This window comes from Podarcis pityusensis (genome assembly GCF_964106645.2).
Source record: "Podarcis pityusensis genome assembly, chromosome: 8".
NCBI classification, from domain to species: domain Eukaryota; kingdom Metazoa; phylum Chordata; class Lepidosauria; order Squamata; family Lacertidae; genus Podarcis; species Podarcis pityusensis.
The window spans coordinates 65,534,867-65,552,948 of record NC_138033.1 but is presented as its reverse complement, the minus strand read 5'-3'; positions in this window follow the sequence as shown (position 1 = coordinate 65,552,948).

Sequence of the window (18,082 nt, the reverse complement as noted above, 5' to 3'; positions counted from 1 at the left end):
GTTAAGAACTTTGCTTCAGGATGAGAACAGAAATCGTGCTCTGGCGGTGTGGCGGCAGCGGGAGGCCCCATTAGCTAAAGTGGTGCTTCAGGTTAAGAACAGTTTCAGGTTAAGAATAGACCTCCAGAATGAATTAAGTTCTTAACCCGAGGTACACTGTAATGTATTAAGTTATAGAATTATGTCCCAAAATGTGATTATGATAAAAGTGGAAAATTTAATAAAAAATATTTTTTTAAAAAGGAAAGCGGCCCCCAGAAAATAACTGAGAAGGAAATGTGGCCCCAGTTCTAGAATGTAGGACTAATGCAGCAGCCCCCACCCAACTTTGCTCTTTCCTCTGTAGGAAGTTAATCCAGCCCAAGCACCAGGCTTTCCTCTTTTTTAAAGCAAATACCACCCCCCCATCCCCGGGGTGAAGGGTGGGGAACCCCTTTTAGACACTTAGTGAAGCCTCCGCTTGAGTCTTGACAGCTGATGATGCTCTGTGCTGAAAGAGGAGGCAGAGGCTGCAGCTGATCTAGGCAGCACGTGGACTTGGGGGGTGGGGAACGTATTGGAGGCGTCGCGGGGTCTCCCCCCCCCCCTCAGCCGCTGCCGCCAGCAGTGCTTGTGAAGCTTCACAGCAAAGCTAAATTGACAGATAAGTGCTTTGGATCTGAGCTTCCTGCCCACACTTTGGCTCGTTTTCGGGTGATTGTTCGGAGGATGATTAGCACAGGTGTATTTATAAAGTACGCATCTCCATGGTGTTCGTTAATGCACATGCAGTTGCTTTTCGGATGCCAAGCACCTGCCCGACTTGATCTGCAACTCATCCCAAGAGACACTGATGTGGGCAAAAGAAAAGCAGTCCTGCACAGCCCTAGGTTTGCGGCAATCAGGACAGGCCCCAAACATTTTGTTGTGTGCAGGTAAGACAGTTCTGGCCATTCTCTCAGTTTCTCCTTTGTCTGATCTTCAGTGCTCCGAAATTCTACATCACACACGCACACATACAAACAACTGGGGACGGGGGGGGGGGGGGGGAATCAACAGCATTTTGTTTTGTTCTTTAATCAATTTTATTAAAGGTTTTCAACCTAATGTAGCATAAAATTTCAACTAAATTAATGGAATAATAAAAAGCAATATATCAAACAGAAAAAAGAAAATTGAAAAAGAAACCATAAGACACAAGATTATAAATCTATATGTAGCCCTCAGTCACCCTCTTATCTTGATCTTCACACATACAGAGAGTTGAATCTTCCCACCTCCCACCCTAAGAAAAAGCCCGTTCCCTTTCTCATCAGCATTCTAGTGCAAATTTCTCTCAATAGGCATGTTTGTTTGCCTTTTCTACACTTTTTTTTGCAAAGCAAGTTCCCCTAAGATAATGCATTTTTAAAATATTACTTTCACTATTGCATATATATATATATATATATATATATATATATATATATCACACAGAATGTGTGTGTGTGTGTATCTGCACACTTCACCACCAGTATATCCATTTTGCTACATGTTCTTTGGGTGGAGATCTGCATTATGAGATTTGAGAAAGCGCAAACTTAGAAGGACATCTGCATCTCAGCTTGCTTACTGTTCCAGAAAGTGTGAATTAGCTAGGTTCACCTTTCAGTGTGAACTGAATAATAATAATAATAAAAATTCCCACCCTTTCTGTTCAAAAGGCTCTAAGGCTTAGACTCCAAGGGGATCTTCTGTGGTTCTTGGAACACCTTGGAGCTATTCACAGTCCAGGCAAACAGGGACGATTGGAGCAGCCGTATTGATAACCCCCTCCCTCTAATAGTGAACTCAGGTGCTGAGCACCAATAATACTGTAGCCAAAACAGGGCTGCTGAGATGGAGGAGGCATCAGCATGCCTCAAGGTTTACAGAAGTCCTCCTCCCTGCAAACTCACACAAACAGGGCAAAAACCCAACAACCCAAAGCAGCTTACTGGGAGCTGAGCAGAGTAAGTGTTCAGCGGCAGAATGGGGAAGAATGCAAAACTTGAAGAAGCAGGATATAATGCAGTGTCCTAGAAAAGGGCATGACTGGCTGGGACCCTGAAGAGGATTACGGTATCCTGCAACTTTTTGCCTCAAGTGCCGCTTTTAAAAAATTACAAGAATGGCTAAGAAAAATCTGATAATGCTAGAGCTCGTGAACATCCATTGACGCTGAATGCCTGACGATTCAGGGGAGATGAAAGAAAATGCACTTTTTCATGAAGTGCATAGTTAGAACTGTGGGACTCGCTCCCTCAAGGAGGCAGTGAGGGCTTTAAAAGAGGGTTAGGTAAACTCATGGAGGATAAAACTATCAATGGGTTCTAGTCAAAATGGCTTTTCCTCTGCTCCATGGCTGGAGGCAACGACGCTTCTGAATCGCAGCTGCTAGAAACCGCGGGAATGCTTTTGTGCTTGGAATCTGGTTTCCCAGAGGAGGCAGGATGCTGGACTAAGATGGGCTGTTGGCCTTACCCAGGATGGATCTTCTGACATTCTTATGCTCTTAGGAGGACCCAGCAGGGAACTTGCCCCCTCCCCCCCTCTCACATCTGAGCCCACGTCAACAAACCCATCTCGGCTCTCTCCTTCTAACTCCTCTCCTCACACAGGTCTCTGAGCTCCAGCTCCTTTTCATCCCGCAAAACAAGAGGGCCCTTTTGCTAAGAAAGAACAACCCAGGAGGACAAGCCCATCCATCTGTTGAAGCCTAAGGGGCAAGGCAGGCGACCTCTTACCGCCGCTCTCTTGCATCCCTGGCAAAGTCGCTAGGGGGAGCTGTGCAGCCAGGCTCCGTCCTTAACGAGCTCGGATGCCTTTCTCGTTGCCCAGGCAACCGCTAGGACCAAAGCAAGAATTCCATGTCGAAATAGGGATTCCATGTGTTCCGGCTGTCTCTATTGACCTGGGACAGTCCTGCTTTCCTGGTCTCTGGTAAATCGCCATCCTGGTTTTGCCATATGTGGCGGTGGGGAGGGGGGCTTGTTAAAAAGCATGTTGCCTTGCTATTCACCTCTTTTGTCCTGGAAGTTAAAACTCTGAGTGGAGAGTGGAGGCCTCTAGCCGGGGCCTCTAGCCAAGACCTTTAGGCACCTGAGACAAGATGCAGACCATCCAAGGGTCCCTATTTTCCAGGGACAGTCCCAGATTTACAGAAGCTGTCCCGGTTTCTGATTTGGTCCCAGAATATCCTGCTTTTCCTTAGGACCAGGCCGTAGCTAGAGGGTGGCGAGATGGGCCCCTGCCAGGGGTGCAGGCAAGGGGGGTGAGTGCAAAAGCGGCTTAAAAATATGTCCATAAATAAAAATATTGATTATTGCCTCATAAGAAAAGGTTTTAAATAGAGGGTGAATTGAATGGGTGGAGTGGGTGGGGTTGGAAGAGAGGCGGAAAGAAGAGCTAATTTGTGCGTGGCTAGGGGGCGCAATCTGGATGGTTCTGCCAGGGGCGCAAGATCACCTAGCTACGGCTCTGCTTAGGACACCCCTTTTTGGAGGATATGGAGTTATGTGACACCCCCAAGCCAAGGAGATAAGTAACTATACAGTGGTACCTCAGGTTACAAATGCTATGGGTTACAAACGCTTCAGGTTACAGACTCTGCTAACCCATAAGTAGTACCTCGAGTTAAAAACTTTACCTCAGGATGAGAACAGAAACCATGCGGCGGCGGCAGTGGGAGACCCCATTAGCTAAAGTACCTCAGGCTAAGAACAGTTTCAGGTTAAGAACGGACCTCCGGAACGAACTAAGTTCTTAACCAGAAGTACCACTGTACAACCTTTAGAAGACATCTGAAGGCAGCCCTGCATAGGCAAGTTTTATTTTAATGTTTAATGTTTTGTTATGTTTTTTATATATGTTGGAAGCTGCCCAGAGTGACTGGGGCAACCCAGTCCAATGGGCGGGGTATAAATAAGAAAATGCTGCTGCTGTTGTTAAATAGGACGTCCCTATTTTCATCGGTTGGAGGGTGTGAAGATGTACCACTGACACTGGATCCTTGCCAGGGTGGAGGGAGGCCTGCAGAAATGCAGCTGGTCTGAAGGAGCACCCCTTTCTGGCGAGGGGGGAAGGGAGCTTTCAGCGAGGTGCTGCTGCTGCTGCTCTTTCCATCCTTGGCTGCGTCTTCGACTTACCCGAATCTGAGTCCAGATTGTGATCTAACCCCACCCACCCATGGAACTAGCCACCCAAGATGGATCACCTCACGCCACCTCATTTCTGCACTGGCCATGCTAGGGCTGCAAGCTAGCTATGGGCTTTGGAGGCAGTCCACATGAAGAACCTTGCTATCCTCCCCTCAGAATTCACTGTCTGAGGCAGCCACCTCGCTTTGCCTCATGGTAGGGCCTGTCTCTGGTGCTCATCCCCATTGGGCACTGATTGTAAGGCTGTCCGTGGTCTGGTGTTTCACTCATTGCAGCTTCAACCACTTCATGGAGCTAACAATGGCTACTGGGTCTATGGCTATGATCCAGCATGGTGCCTTGCAGATGCTGTGGGACTCTAACTTTAACTAGGCCAGCACTGCTGATGCTCAGGAATTTTGGGAGCTGTAGTTCCCAGCAGCAGGAGGGCCACAGGTTGCCCATCCTGGATCTAATGGAAGTTTGGTCCTTGAGGGAGCTGGTTCAAGGATTTTGCATTGCGTACTGATAACCACTTCTGTCCACCAGTGTGCCGATGATCTAGCTGGGCAAGCAGACTTTCTTGCCATATCCGTTTGGTTTATAAACATACAGAAACATTTGAATTTTTATGTACAAATTCCCCCCAATAGATGCATTTTTGCAAACGTTACCTGTTTGGAGAACGGCATCGCAAAATTCGGAGAAGAGGAGATTTGAAAAGATAGCAGTCTGCGTCGTTGGTTCAAGAAGCGCAAATTGGGTAGGATTCTTGTTAAAATACCAAGAAAATCAACTCTATCCCTGAATCCCTAGCTGGGAGTAATTGATTCCAAAGCCAGCGTCCGCAAGATCTTGAGAGAATGTTTTACCAATCACAAGCTTAAAAAATAAGCATGTCACCTGCAACTGCAGCTATAAGGTGTCAAGAGGGCCTCTGGGCATGTGTAGCTGTTTATGCATAGGATCCATTATCCCATTATTTGCAGAGGTGGAGACTGGGGACCCAGCAGGAGTGATCACACACCCTTCTTTCTATATTTCTATATTTTATGAACATATGGAGGGACAGCTGAAGAAGGCTAATATGCCTTCTTTAGTCACTACCACGTGAGATGTTTAACTGTCAGTGGGCTGAACTCTGCAGAATAACTTTTTTAAAAGAAAAAATAACCCCCAGAAGGCAAAAATTAGGACAGTGATTAGAAAACAAGGAGCCCCACCCTCCCCACCAGTAAATGGGGATGGTTGGGAGGTATATGTGACATAACAATCTTCTCTTATTTTCGGAACATTGCTCACCTCTTCTTGGAGGAAAGGTTGCAGCGACTGAGACTTTTTAGTTTACAGAAAAGGCAAGTAGGAGGTGACAGGATAGAAGCTTATAAAAATTCACGCATTTCGTGCAGAAAGGAGATCGAGAAAAGTTTTTCTCCCTCTCTTGTGACACTAGAACTTGGTCTCAGGATATTGTGGACGTGGGTGGCGCTGTGGGTTAAACCACAGAGCCTGGGACTTGCCAATCAGAAGGTTGGTGGTTCGAATCCCCGCAACGGGGTGAGCTCCCGTTGCTTGGTCCCTGCTCCTGCCCACCTAGCAGTTCGAAAGCACGTCAAAGTGCAAGTAGATAAATAGGTACCGCTCCAGCGGGAAGGTAAACGGCGTTTCCATGCACTGCTCTGGTTCGCCAGAAGCGGCTTAGTCATGCTGGCCACATGACCTGGAAGCTGTACGCCGGCTCCCTCGACCAATAAAGCGAGATGAGCGCCGCAACCCTAGAGTTGGTCATCACTGGACCTAATGGTCAGGGGTCCCTTTACCCTTTACCTTTTTATGCTCCCCCTGCTGTCCTCTAACTATTTCTCTGCTTTCCCAACCCACTGCCTCTACCCCCATCTTTGCTCTCAGCTCTGCCCACTAGGCCCTGCCTCAGTCCCAGAAGTAGAAAACTCTGCATTGTGCTAAGATTTGGCACAAACAAATCAGAAAGCCAGACAGGGAACTGCAGAGGGAAAGGATGCATTTCATGACCCCCCGCAGCTCATAGAATTGTTGAGTTGGAAGGTGCCAGGAGGGGTTATTTAGTCCAACCCCTGCAATGCAGGAATGTTGTGCCCAATTTGGAGCGCGAACCTACAACCCTGAGATTAAGAATCTCTTGCTGTACGACTGAGCTATCTGGCTGTTTGATAACCATTGCACCCATCTTGTTTTCATGAGCCATTAGCACCCACCCCACTTTCCCTCTGCTATCTGCAATTCTCATTATTTCCGGTGGAGTGTTTAATGCTCGCCATTTCCTACAAAGGCTTTCTCCCATGAGTTTTGGTGAGCTGTGCCTGCAATTGCAATTATCACACTGCAGGCTTCTCCTCTCTCTCCCTCCTGCCTTGGGAAAAAAAGACATTGCCGTGCTGTAATGATGAAGGGAATTAGGATAATCAAAGCTGTGTTGTCCATCCCGAAATCAAAGGGACTCAGCTTCCTGGAGGGGGGCCCTGAACTCTGAAGAAGCGGGGAGGCCGGAAGGGAAAGCCACTATGTGTGGGGCTTGGCAGGGGAGCTCAGCAAACACACAAACCCCAAGGCATTCCACGCTGGGATGCTGGGATGTTGTGCTGAGTCATACATTGGTATCTGAGCAGGGACTTCTGAAATCCCCTGCATCTGAATTTCTCTGCTTCATTCTGGAGTTGCAAATTAAGTGCCCCCTCTTTCTCTGCAGGGCACTAAGAATTAACCATGCTTCTATTTTGCATCTGAAGTTAGTCATGCTCAGAGCGGATCCGCCAAAATGTTGTCGTGACTAACTTAGGCTCATTAATTTCAATGGATCTTCTCGGAGTAGAACTTAAATCAGATACAGCCCTATTATTATTATTATTATTATTATTATTATTATTATTATTAATTCAATTCAACACCCCACCCTTCTTCCAGAAGGAGGCATTTTTTAAACAGTTTAACAACTATCATCTCCTGAAAAGGCAGAGGTGTTATGTGTTCCAAGGTTTTGAGTCCAGTGGAAAGACAGCCTGTTCTGGATGTGGTCACACTCCTCTGGAAGGAGCAGATTTGTAGCTTGGGGTTTCTCATGGATTCAGTATTGCTTCTTGAGACCCAGGTGGTCTGGCTGGCTAGGAATGCCTACTTCCTGCTCTGGCTGGTTTGCCAGCTACAGTTCCATTGGGGCAGAGATGACTTGGCCACAGTATTCCATGCTGTGGAAGCTTTCAGACTAGATTGTTGCAATCAGCTGTCCACAGGGCTGCCCTTGAAGATGCCTCAGGAACTTCCACTGGTCCAAGTACAAAAGCCCTTATAGACCACTAGCTGGGGTTCAGTTTCAAGCAGACGCCACTCAGCAGCCATTTTGTATGAAATGGGTCTACAGAAACACACTGTGCCTCTTTGGGAAGGTGCTCTGCCCTAGTCCCTGAGGGAACAGTGAGGAGATCGGAAAACGCTTTCCCACAGGGACCAATTAAACAACAAAACAGCTCGCTTCAAACACCTTGGCGTCTGTTTTCCTCTTGTTCCCTTTCTCCGTATGACACACCTTTTGTTTGAAGCAAAATCCGAGGATCGGGGGAGGGGGGAGGTGATTAGATTTCTTTTGTCAATACAGTTCTTTGGAGACTAGGGTTCAAATGGTTTCAGAACCTTGAAGGGAAGCCTAGGCAGGTCCCTCAAGTCTCAAATTGCAGTTTTGTAAGAGTTCGGGCATATGAGGGAAACATCAGAAAAGTCCTTGTAGATCCAGACAGCATCCTAACATCACAATGGCCAACGAGGTGCCTCAATGGGAAGCTCACAACTGGAGCCTGAGCTGAGCAGCACAGGCCCGACTTATGATTCCCAGTTCAGCTTAATATTGCCTACACTGACTGTCAGCAGCTCTCTAGAGGTTCAGGCAGGGAATGTGGAGATGCCAGGCATTGAACCTGGGCCCCTTCGGCATTCAACAGCCATGGCCTTCTTCTCACTGAAGAAGCTACAGTTCTTCAGTGAGGCTCTGTGGAATGAGGGTGAGGGAAATTTTTCATTGCAGGGGCCAGATTCCCTCATGGAGAACCTTCTGAGGGCCACGCGTCAGCAGTGGGTGAGGCCAGAGGCAGAGCCATGAATGTGACTCTTACCTTTGTAAGGTTTCAAGGGGGCACAGAGCAGGGGCGGTAAGGGACGGGGCCTAAAGACATTCCAAAGGACAAAGTAGATAGACCTGGAGGGCCACATTTGGCCCCCGAGCCCTTTCATATAAGCTGTGTGAGGTAAATTAGGGATGAACCAAGCAGAGCCCCAATTCCATCCCACTTCAGTTTCTCTGTCAGAGAATCATAGCTTCTGTTCCATCCCTTTCTATGCAGATTTTTTGTTTTGAAACCCTGCATTTAAAGTGTACACGTTATGTACGAACATAGAAGCCGACTCCTAGAGGTCAAGATCCCTTTGGCCCCCTTATAAAATATTTGAGGGAGTTGCCCCCACCAAAAAGTTTGTGGACATTGCCATCCAAAAGGTGCGTGTGTGCCACATCCTGTGATCAATTATGTGAGGTGGGGTTTACCTGCCGCCCCCAAATATTTTATTCAAGCTGGCACCCCCATGTACAAACTTTTAAAGCAAAATACACACTTTTATGTAAAATTCACATTTCTCAGCGCTTTTCAATACTTTCCCCCATATAATAAGGCTTTCATATAAATAGGTGCATAAGGGCTTTTTTTGCACATTTTTCATGCACTGAAGCAGCATTGTGTAACCCAGGTGAGTGTGTGATCTGATCAGGAGTTAGTTAATCAGCAAATGGGTTGCGGAGCTTCAGGCCAGACCTCTGTGAAAAGCCAACGTAAGAAGAAGAAGAAGAGTTTGGATTTGATATCCCGCTTTATCACTACCCGAAGGAGTCTCAAAGCGGCTAACATTCTCATTTCCCGTCCTCCCCCACAACAAACACTCTGTGAGGTGAGTGGGGCTGAGAGACTTCAGAGAAGTGTGACTGGCCCAAGGTCACCCAGCAGCTGCATGTGGAGGAGCGGAGACACGAACCCGGTTCCCCAGATTATGAAACTACCGCTCTTAACCGCTACACCACATTGGAAGAGCCCTGCAGCTAGATCAAGCCAATGACCCATCTAGTTCACATCCTGTTCTCACAATGGCCAAACAGGTGCCCGTAGGAAACCCTCAAGGAGGACCAGAGCACAAGGGAAACTCTCCCTTCCTGTGGCTTCCACCAACTGGTATTCAAAAGCATTGCAGCCTCCTGACAAATTTCTTTCTCCAGCCCAAGAGAGGATGCATCTTGTGTCACTGCATGCGCATGAACACGAAGGCATCATGCACAGCCTGTCTTGCCACACCCTATAGCTGCCAAGGTATATTTTGAACCATCAGTAACAGATGGTAGGACTAGTGGAACCCAAGAACAAACACCTTCTTGGCTTTCATCTCAGTGGAGGATAAGTTTTGGCAAAGAAAATTAGTCTAGCAGGTGGTGTAGAGCCATCAGTGATGTAGGAATGGGCAAGGGGCTCAGGCAGTGATTGTATGAACGAGAACTTGCGCCTTGATAAGAGCATCCCTACTGAATGTCTGAACCCAAGGACTGAACTTGGGGGCCAAAGCAGGTGCCCCACCACTGAGTTGTAACAGAGAGGACAACATTGCATCTCCCTTCGACTGAAAGGAGAATGCAATTATTATTAGAAGTAGTAGTAATTTATAGGTAAAAGGTAAAGGTACCCCTGCCTGTACGGGCCAGTCTTGACAGACTCTAGGGTTGTGCACTCATCTCACTCTAGCGGCCGGGAGCCAGCGCTGTCCGCAGACACTTCCGGGTCACGAGGCCAGTGTGACGAAGCTGCTCTGGCGAGCCAGCGCAGCACACGGAAACACCGTTTACCTTCCCGCTAGTAAGCGGTCCCTATTTATCTACTTGCACCCGGGGGTGCTTTCGAACTGCTAGGTTGGCAGGCGCTGGGACCGAACAACAGGAGCGCACCCCGCCGCGGGGATTCGAACCGCCGACCATGCGATCGGCAAGTCCTAGGCACTGAGGTTTTACCCACAGCGCCACCCGTGTCCCTAGTAGTAATTTATAGACATCATTTATTTGGAGAAAATAGTGACTCAGTCCTGCTGGCACACCCTAACCTAAGGATGTATGAGGAGCCTGGTTGCTACATCTAGTCCATCATCCTGTTCTCACAGTGGACAACCAGATGCCCCAATGGGAAGACCACAAGCAGGACCCAAGTGCAACAGCAACTCTCACAATACTTACAATCTGTCACGAGTCCTGTGGAGATGGCGTAGAGGGGATGGTTGGCTCTTGAGAAGGACTGGGAATAGCTCAGAAAGTTGGAGCTAGGTGACCCTGCAGAAAGTCCTAGTGGGAGGTAGGAGGTAGAATCAGGACCCTAAGACATATCTGACCCAGAGGAACAGGCCAGTGGTCTAAGGAATGCAGAGCTGGATCTAGGTGAGGGACTAACTGGGATGGCAGATGAGTGACAACCCCACCACCTCTTCCTGCCAATGAGGCACCTCTGTTAGTGAGGAGCCTCCTCCTCCAGGGAAGGTGACTGAGAGTAAATTGGATGGTGAGCTGGTGCTGACACTGCCATGAACAAGCGTCATAGACTCAGCCTACTGGAAGGAGTGCCTGCTCACTTGCCCCATCCTGTGACTCTGGCCACTGACCACAGTAAGAGCTGTGCCCATGCCACTCTCCAAAAGGGAGTTGGGGAGAGTCGCTTGTTGGATCATCCTTTTAGCTTTTGCTTAGCATCTTATGCATCTTTTGAATCGGCTACAACTCAACACCTGAGCCTTGCCTGTGTACCCCTCTAATTCATGCATCAAAACCTTTGGGGGAAAAAGCTGGGAGTTCAAGTACTTTGTCCAGAAGCAAGGGCCAGGACATAACCCACCGCAAACCATCTCCAGGAGCTCAACACCCAAGCAACCCAGGGTGTCCCATTCCACAGAGATAGAGCTATATGAAAGAGAGATCAAAAGAGAGGGAGAGAGACAAAAGCTCAAATTTTCAAATCTGTGTTAGAGCCCATTGGGAGATTATGAGCCTCAGTGCCACCCCCAGCCCTTCCCCTCCTCCTGCTTCTAGGCATGAGAAGATGAAACAGCAGTGATCTATATCAGCTCATTAGTGTTGTTGTTTAGATGCTCGGATGCTTTGTCAACTGAAGATTGGCAGAGGTGGGGCTTGTCAGCACCTAGGAGAGGCTGTAGCAAAAAGCAGGGGGTGGGAGAGTGAGAAATTGCTTGTGCGTTAGGAAAGCTGCAGATGGTGAGTGGGTCGGACAGTGGATTGCAGTGGGATGTATGTGTGCACATGTGTGTGTGTGTGTGTGTGTGTGTGTGTGCATGGATGCAAAAAACAAAACAAAAACTACTGGAGAACGAAACCATAAACAGCAAACAAACATTAGGAAACGACTCTCAGATCAAAATACATCTATCGCTCTCAGTGCGGCCAATTTCTGTGCTGCAGCAAGCAAAACCCGCCGGGAGCTGACCCCAAATATTTTGTAATTTTCCTCTTTGGAGTTCCCGGCATAATTACAACTTTTAAATTGTTGGTGCCCATTTTATTTTACTTTACGCTACTTTTATTTTCATATAAACCTCGCTGTACACGTTTGGATGTTGTTATCCTATATGCTTCTTATTTTGCTTCTTTAGTGCTGGTCATCGGCCTTAATGATCGAGATTTGATTAGGAGAAATTGCTTTGCAAAAAACTGGTAGATTAGGAAACATTTGCAACAAAATGACAACATGAAAACTTTTTTTTAAAGTTTTTTTTAAGTTTTTTTTTAAAAAAACCCCACACAAACTTCTGTGGAGAACGGAACTTAAACCTGGAAAAAGGAGAAACTTGAAGTATTTTTATTATCTATTTACAGTATACTGCCTCACAAAGCTGTTTACATACGATTACAGTGGTACCTCGGGTTAAGAACTTAATTCGTTCTGGAGGTCTGTTCTTAACCTCAAACTGTTCTTAACCTGAAGCACCACTTTAGCTAATGGGGCCTCCTGCTGCCGCCGCGCCACCGTAGCACAATTTCTGTCCTTATCCTGAAGCAAAGTTCTTAACCCGAGGTAATCTTTCTGGGTAAGCAGAGTCTGTAACCTGAAGCGTCTGTAACCTGAAGCGTATGTAACCCGAGGTACCACTGTATTGCAACAATAAGCATCTCTTTTTTGGAAAAAAAAGTTGGAATAAAATGCAGAAGACAACTGGTTTGTTTAGAAAAGGTTGTTAATGCATCTTCTTCACCCATCTCAGGGCAAGATGGGCCTTCAGATGCCCCTGCAGTGACAATTGTAGGGGGGCCAGGGATGGGATGTTGATGGTGAGATATCCACACACCCTCCAGATGTTATGGGACTCCAATTCCCTCCAGTCCCAGACAGCCCTGCCAATGGTCGGGGAAGATGGAGGTGCAGATCAGCAATATCTGGAAGTTCACAGGTTCGGTTCCCCAACCCCCTTGCATTACAGAATCTTTATTATTTTGATAACAGTGAATCTAGCAGATGGTAGAAAACTCCTTGCAGGGATCAGCTCAGCATTTAAAGCACACATCTTATATGGATCTTTTCTGATTTATGTGCACTGCATTTGGGACCGAAACCGATTTGCGGAATCTGGAGAAGTGTGCAATCCAGCAGGTGGTTTGCACGCCAATCCACAGGCAAGTCCGGGAATGTCTAATTGGGTTTGTCTGCTGCTGAAAGTGGACCAAACATATTCTACCTCCGTTCCTTTCGTTGAACCAGAATTAAGGAGCTGGAAAGCAAAGTCCTGCATTGCTAAACAAAGACAACGTGGAGAATCCGCTCATCCCTGTCTAGAACTGTTATCTGAAAAGCCCTGGATTACTCCATTAGTTGGTTGAAAGGTAGCTGGTTAATCAATAAAGGTTTGTTTCATCCGTTGGTATATCCCTCATAATAATCCCCATTTAAACAAGTGATTTCTTAGTCCTATTGATTCTGACAGGTCTACATTGCGCCTCGCTCACTTTGGATCAATTGTTTCTGCTTTACGGGTCTTAGCTCATTTACAAACATGCTCCGGGGAACGAACACGAAGGAAGCTCTGACATAACAATTTGCTGTTTGGAATTAGCACAGGCCAGCCCTGCCGAATTCTGCATCCTGCAGGTGGTGAGGGTGGAGAAGGATGAACTTGCCGCTGCTGGAAATGTGGGTCAATGAAATGCAGGAGGTGAACGTGAACGTGGGTGCTTGGATCTATGGTGGGAACATATTCTGTGCTGGTTCCCATAGAGACGGGGGCAGCACCAAGCTGGCTGCAGGCTACCCATGATGGTGGGGTGGGGAGGGGAGGAATGGTAACAAAATGGAGAAGGCACAGCACAGCAACACAAAGTGGACAGAGCAATTCCCAAAGGGGGGGAAGGAGGTTAAAAGAGATTAATATAAAGGCTTGCATTCTTGGCTGCATGAAATGGCTCACTGGCCTGAGAGAATCTTAGTCTCAGTGACAGGTTAATAATAATAATAATAATAATAATAATAATAATAATAATATATTTATACCCTGCAAATCCCCAGCCACTCTGGGCAGCAACCAACAGAATATTTAAAAATATCCATACCCTCCAACATTTCTCCGATGAAAATAGGGACATTCTACCATACCCTCCAGCATTTCTCTGATGAAAATAGGGACATCCTAAGGGAAAGTGGGACATTATTGGATCACATCAGGAACTGGGACAGCTTCTGTAAATCCAGGACTGTCCCTGGAAATTAGGGACACTTGGAGGGTCTGTAATAATAATCCTTTTATTATTTGTACCCCATTCATCTGACTGGGTTTCCCCAGCCACTCTGGGCGGCTTCCAGCTGAAGAGTTTGGATTTGATATCCCGCCTTTCACTCCCTTTAAGGAGTCTCAAAGCGGCTAACATTCTCCTTTCCCTTCCTCCCCCACAACAAACACTCTGTGAGGTGAGTGGGGCTGAGAGACTTCAAAGAAGTATGACTGGCCCAAGGTCACCCAGCAGCTGCATGTGGAGGAGCGGAGACGCGAACCCGGTTCCCTAGATTACGAGACTACCGCTCTTAACCACTACACCACACTGGCTCTCTACACCAGTGTAATATTCACTACACCACACTGAATATTAAAAACACAATACAGCATCAAACATTAAAAACTTCCCTAAACAGGGCTGCCTTCAGATGTCTTCTAAAAGTCAGATAGTTGTTTATTTCCTTGACATCTGGTGGAAGGGCATTCCACAGGGCGGGCACCACTACCAAGAAGGCCCTCTGCCTGGTTCCCTATAACCTCACTTCTCACAGTGAGGGAACCACCAGAAGGCCCTCGGCATTGGACCTCAGTGTCTGGGCAGAATGATGGAGGTGGAGACGCTCCTTCAGGTAAAAGCAGCCACCTAAGCATTGACATAAAAGAAGAAACCCATCACCTAAAAGATGAGGTGGCCTTGCACAAAATGTGCAGAGGTTAAGTGATAAAGGTGCAAATTTAGAATGACCGATTTATATAGCAAGGAATAGCTCAGTAAAGCAAGGAAGATGGTGAACAGGTGAGTCCTAAAAGCTGCCTTGATGTGAATGCAGGTAGGACCATGGGTGGAGTTTTACCGATGTGCAGCTGGCCTTGTAGAGACACCACACTAAACAGGGGTATTGATGAAACTGCCCACAGAATCGCATCAAGATTGCTTTCTTGCAGTGTTTTATCCCTCGGCAGGGGTATATCAGTAGCATTGGGAGGCAGGATACAAATGAATACAAAGACTTGAAAGCATACTCTGGGACATGGAAGAATGTAAATGTCCTGATATATTAGGTCTGCAATGGAAACAAGCCCAGGTTCTCCAAACCTCCAAATAGAATCGCAGAAGTGTGAATTAACCAAATTCAGATTCACATGCAAACTAAATTGAAATTCTACCCCCATCCATCCTAAGGGGAGGAATGAACCTAAGATTGGAAGAGATGAGGAACTGAAATGGACTGATTCACTCTAAACCTCCCACATCCCCTACCTGCCTTGGATTTTAAAATCTATCTGTGCTCACCTGGTGCAGCCACAGCTTTTCACTAGGTTGTCTTTATTTTTGCCTTTATTATCTCAGCAGCGTGGGAGGCAGAGTCAACCCCCCCCTCCCATCCACCCCCATTACATAACCAGTATCCGTGGGTGACCTGCAAAATGCTTGGATTCCGGGCTTCAGCGAGAGCATGGTGAGAATCATCTTCTAATTGGGGCAGGTTGGGGGAAAGATAAAAAAGCTAAACCATTGCCACTCTGTAAAACAGTCGGGCTTTCAGAAGTCTAACTGCTTCTCGGGCTAATGATCATCCAAGTCCGGTTCAGTTTTGGATATTTATCAAAAACATTTTTACCCCACTCTTCAGCCGAAAAAAGGTTATTTTTCATTCATAGCCCAACCCACATATCACTAAAATGTGTCCCAGGTTTTCAGTTCCCCATAACTTCTCCGGCATACTAGATGTGGAGGAGAAGAAGAAGAAGAAGAAGAAGAAGAAGAAGAAGAAGAAGAAGAAGAGGAGGAGGAGTTTGGATTTGATATCCCGCTTTATCACTACCCTAAGGAGTGATAAACATTCTAACATTCTCCTTTCCCTTCATCCCCCACAACAAACACTCTGTGAGGTGAGTGGGGCTGAGAGACTTCAGAGAAGTGTGACTAGCCCAAGGTCACCCAGCAGCTGCATTTGGAGGAGCGGAGACCCAAACCCAGTTCACCAGATTACGAGTCTATCGCTCTTAACCACTACATCACACTGTCCTCTCTGCTTGGTCCTCAGGATGCTTCCTAGGCCAATCACATGCTCTTCCAAAAGCCACATACCCCCAGAGTGCTTTTGGCTGGCTGGAATGTGTCATTGACTTGCTTGCATAGGTGGGGGGTGGAGGGGATCATAACCTCTGACATTTGGCTTCTTGTTGGCAGTGGTAGGTGATGGAGGTGGGGGGTGGTTGGTGAGCCAAAGGGCAGCTGGAAGAAGTTTGCAATCTTGGGCTGACAACAATCAGGAAGACCAATGGTACAGTGTGTGGGTGGACTGCCAGAAGACCTCCAAGTGCTTTAACTCAAACACCCACTTTAGATCTCCATGCTGTGTGTAGGAAGGCCTGCAGCGGAGCTGTGATAAATGTGGGATAACATATAACCAACATGCTTAAGTCTAATTAATGCATAAAGAAGTTAATGCCATAGAGGGTGGATCTACATGGGGGGGGGGGGGATGCTATAAATAAGTAATAAATTAAATTGTTATAACAAAAGAAAAAAATGCTATGTAAAATCGCATAGAAAAGCTTTGTGCTCTACAGCACCAATTGGTGTTGCATGTTTATAATGCATTCAAAACACTGTTTTTTGACTAATGTAGCTAAGTCCAGAATAAGCTGCCCTGCCAGCTTTAACTAGTTCACTCCTCTTCTCCTTGGAGGAAGGCTTGTCAAAGCCATTATTCACCCTTTGTTCAACTTTGTCTACCTGAGAACCTCAGCATGCAGAGAGGTCTGACCTGGTTGCTCCAAGCTTAGACCGCATGGCTCTAACAAGCCTCTCTTCTGTTCCTATACCAATAATTTAGGAACTTCAACCACGGTGACTAGGCAAAGTTTCTCTGCCTGTGTGTTTTTGTTTTTTTTTACTGCTGTATTGAGAAGCACATGAATCTGACTTTGGGAGAGTTTCTAAGTAAATGGTTTTTAACTTTGTAAGTAAACCGTTTTTAACTTGTCAAACATGTGAACTTTTCCTACACTGGGAGAAGAGGAGACTGTTTTGGAACAAGGGCATATTTTAAAGGACTAAAAACCTACATTCCCATTTTTTATTTTGCTGCATATTTTGTGATTTTGAGTCTCTGCAGAGGTTCTCTCACCAAATAGTACTTGCCCCAAACCTGCATCTTAGCATCCACAGAATCTTTTATACATATACCTATTTTTTCCTCACCACCAGCATGAAAACACTAAGAAACCACAAAGCAATTTTGATGCAGTTGTTCATTTTACTGTACGTTTCTTCTGTGTGGTGTCTGCTGCACACATTTATTAGTAAAGCATTGTACAAAGGGAATGTACTCAACATTCTGCCCATTCCAGTCAGCTTGATCATCGTCATCAGTAACATTCAGGGCTGGATTTAGGTCTGATGAGGCCCTAAGCTACTGAAGGTAATGGGGCCCTTTATATGTCCAGCTGTCCTTTGTCAGCAACAAATTGTCACTGTTTTTTGTGTTGAACATATGCTTTATGGTAATTTATGGATCTCATCATAGCCTATACAAAACTGTTGCTATATGTAGAGGTTTTTTTTTATCTTATATTTTGGGAATGTACATCCAGGGGTTTTTTTCTTTAATTTTTTGGGGGGCCCCAAGAGAGTGGGGCCCTAAGCTATAGCTTGTTTAGCTTGTACATAAATCCCGCACTGGTAACATTCCTGACTTATTATCCTGTGACACCTCCAAACATATTCACCAGATCTGCAATTAGCAACATGGCAAACTTTCACACACAGACATGCACACTGCCGCTCTCTGATCAGGAGCCTAACTTTCACAGTTGTCATGACAACAGGGCAAGTTATTATTGCTTGAGTTAAATTCACCCTGTTGGAAAGCCAAACGCTGCAGAGCATGTAATGGTAGTGATGGAGGAATATCATTTTAAAAAACCAAGCAAAACCCAAACCAAATATCTCGGTTTATTATTGCGCATGGATTGTTGGTCATCTGTGATTTGCATGCATACCCCCTTCCTACAACACCCTTACCAGGCCAGCTTATATTAAAATGTTAAAAGCACATGCAGCACCCTAAAATAAGCTTCAACAACAACTTCACAAAAATGGCATCCAATTAAAACGGATC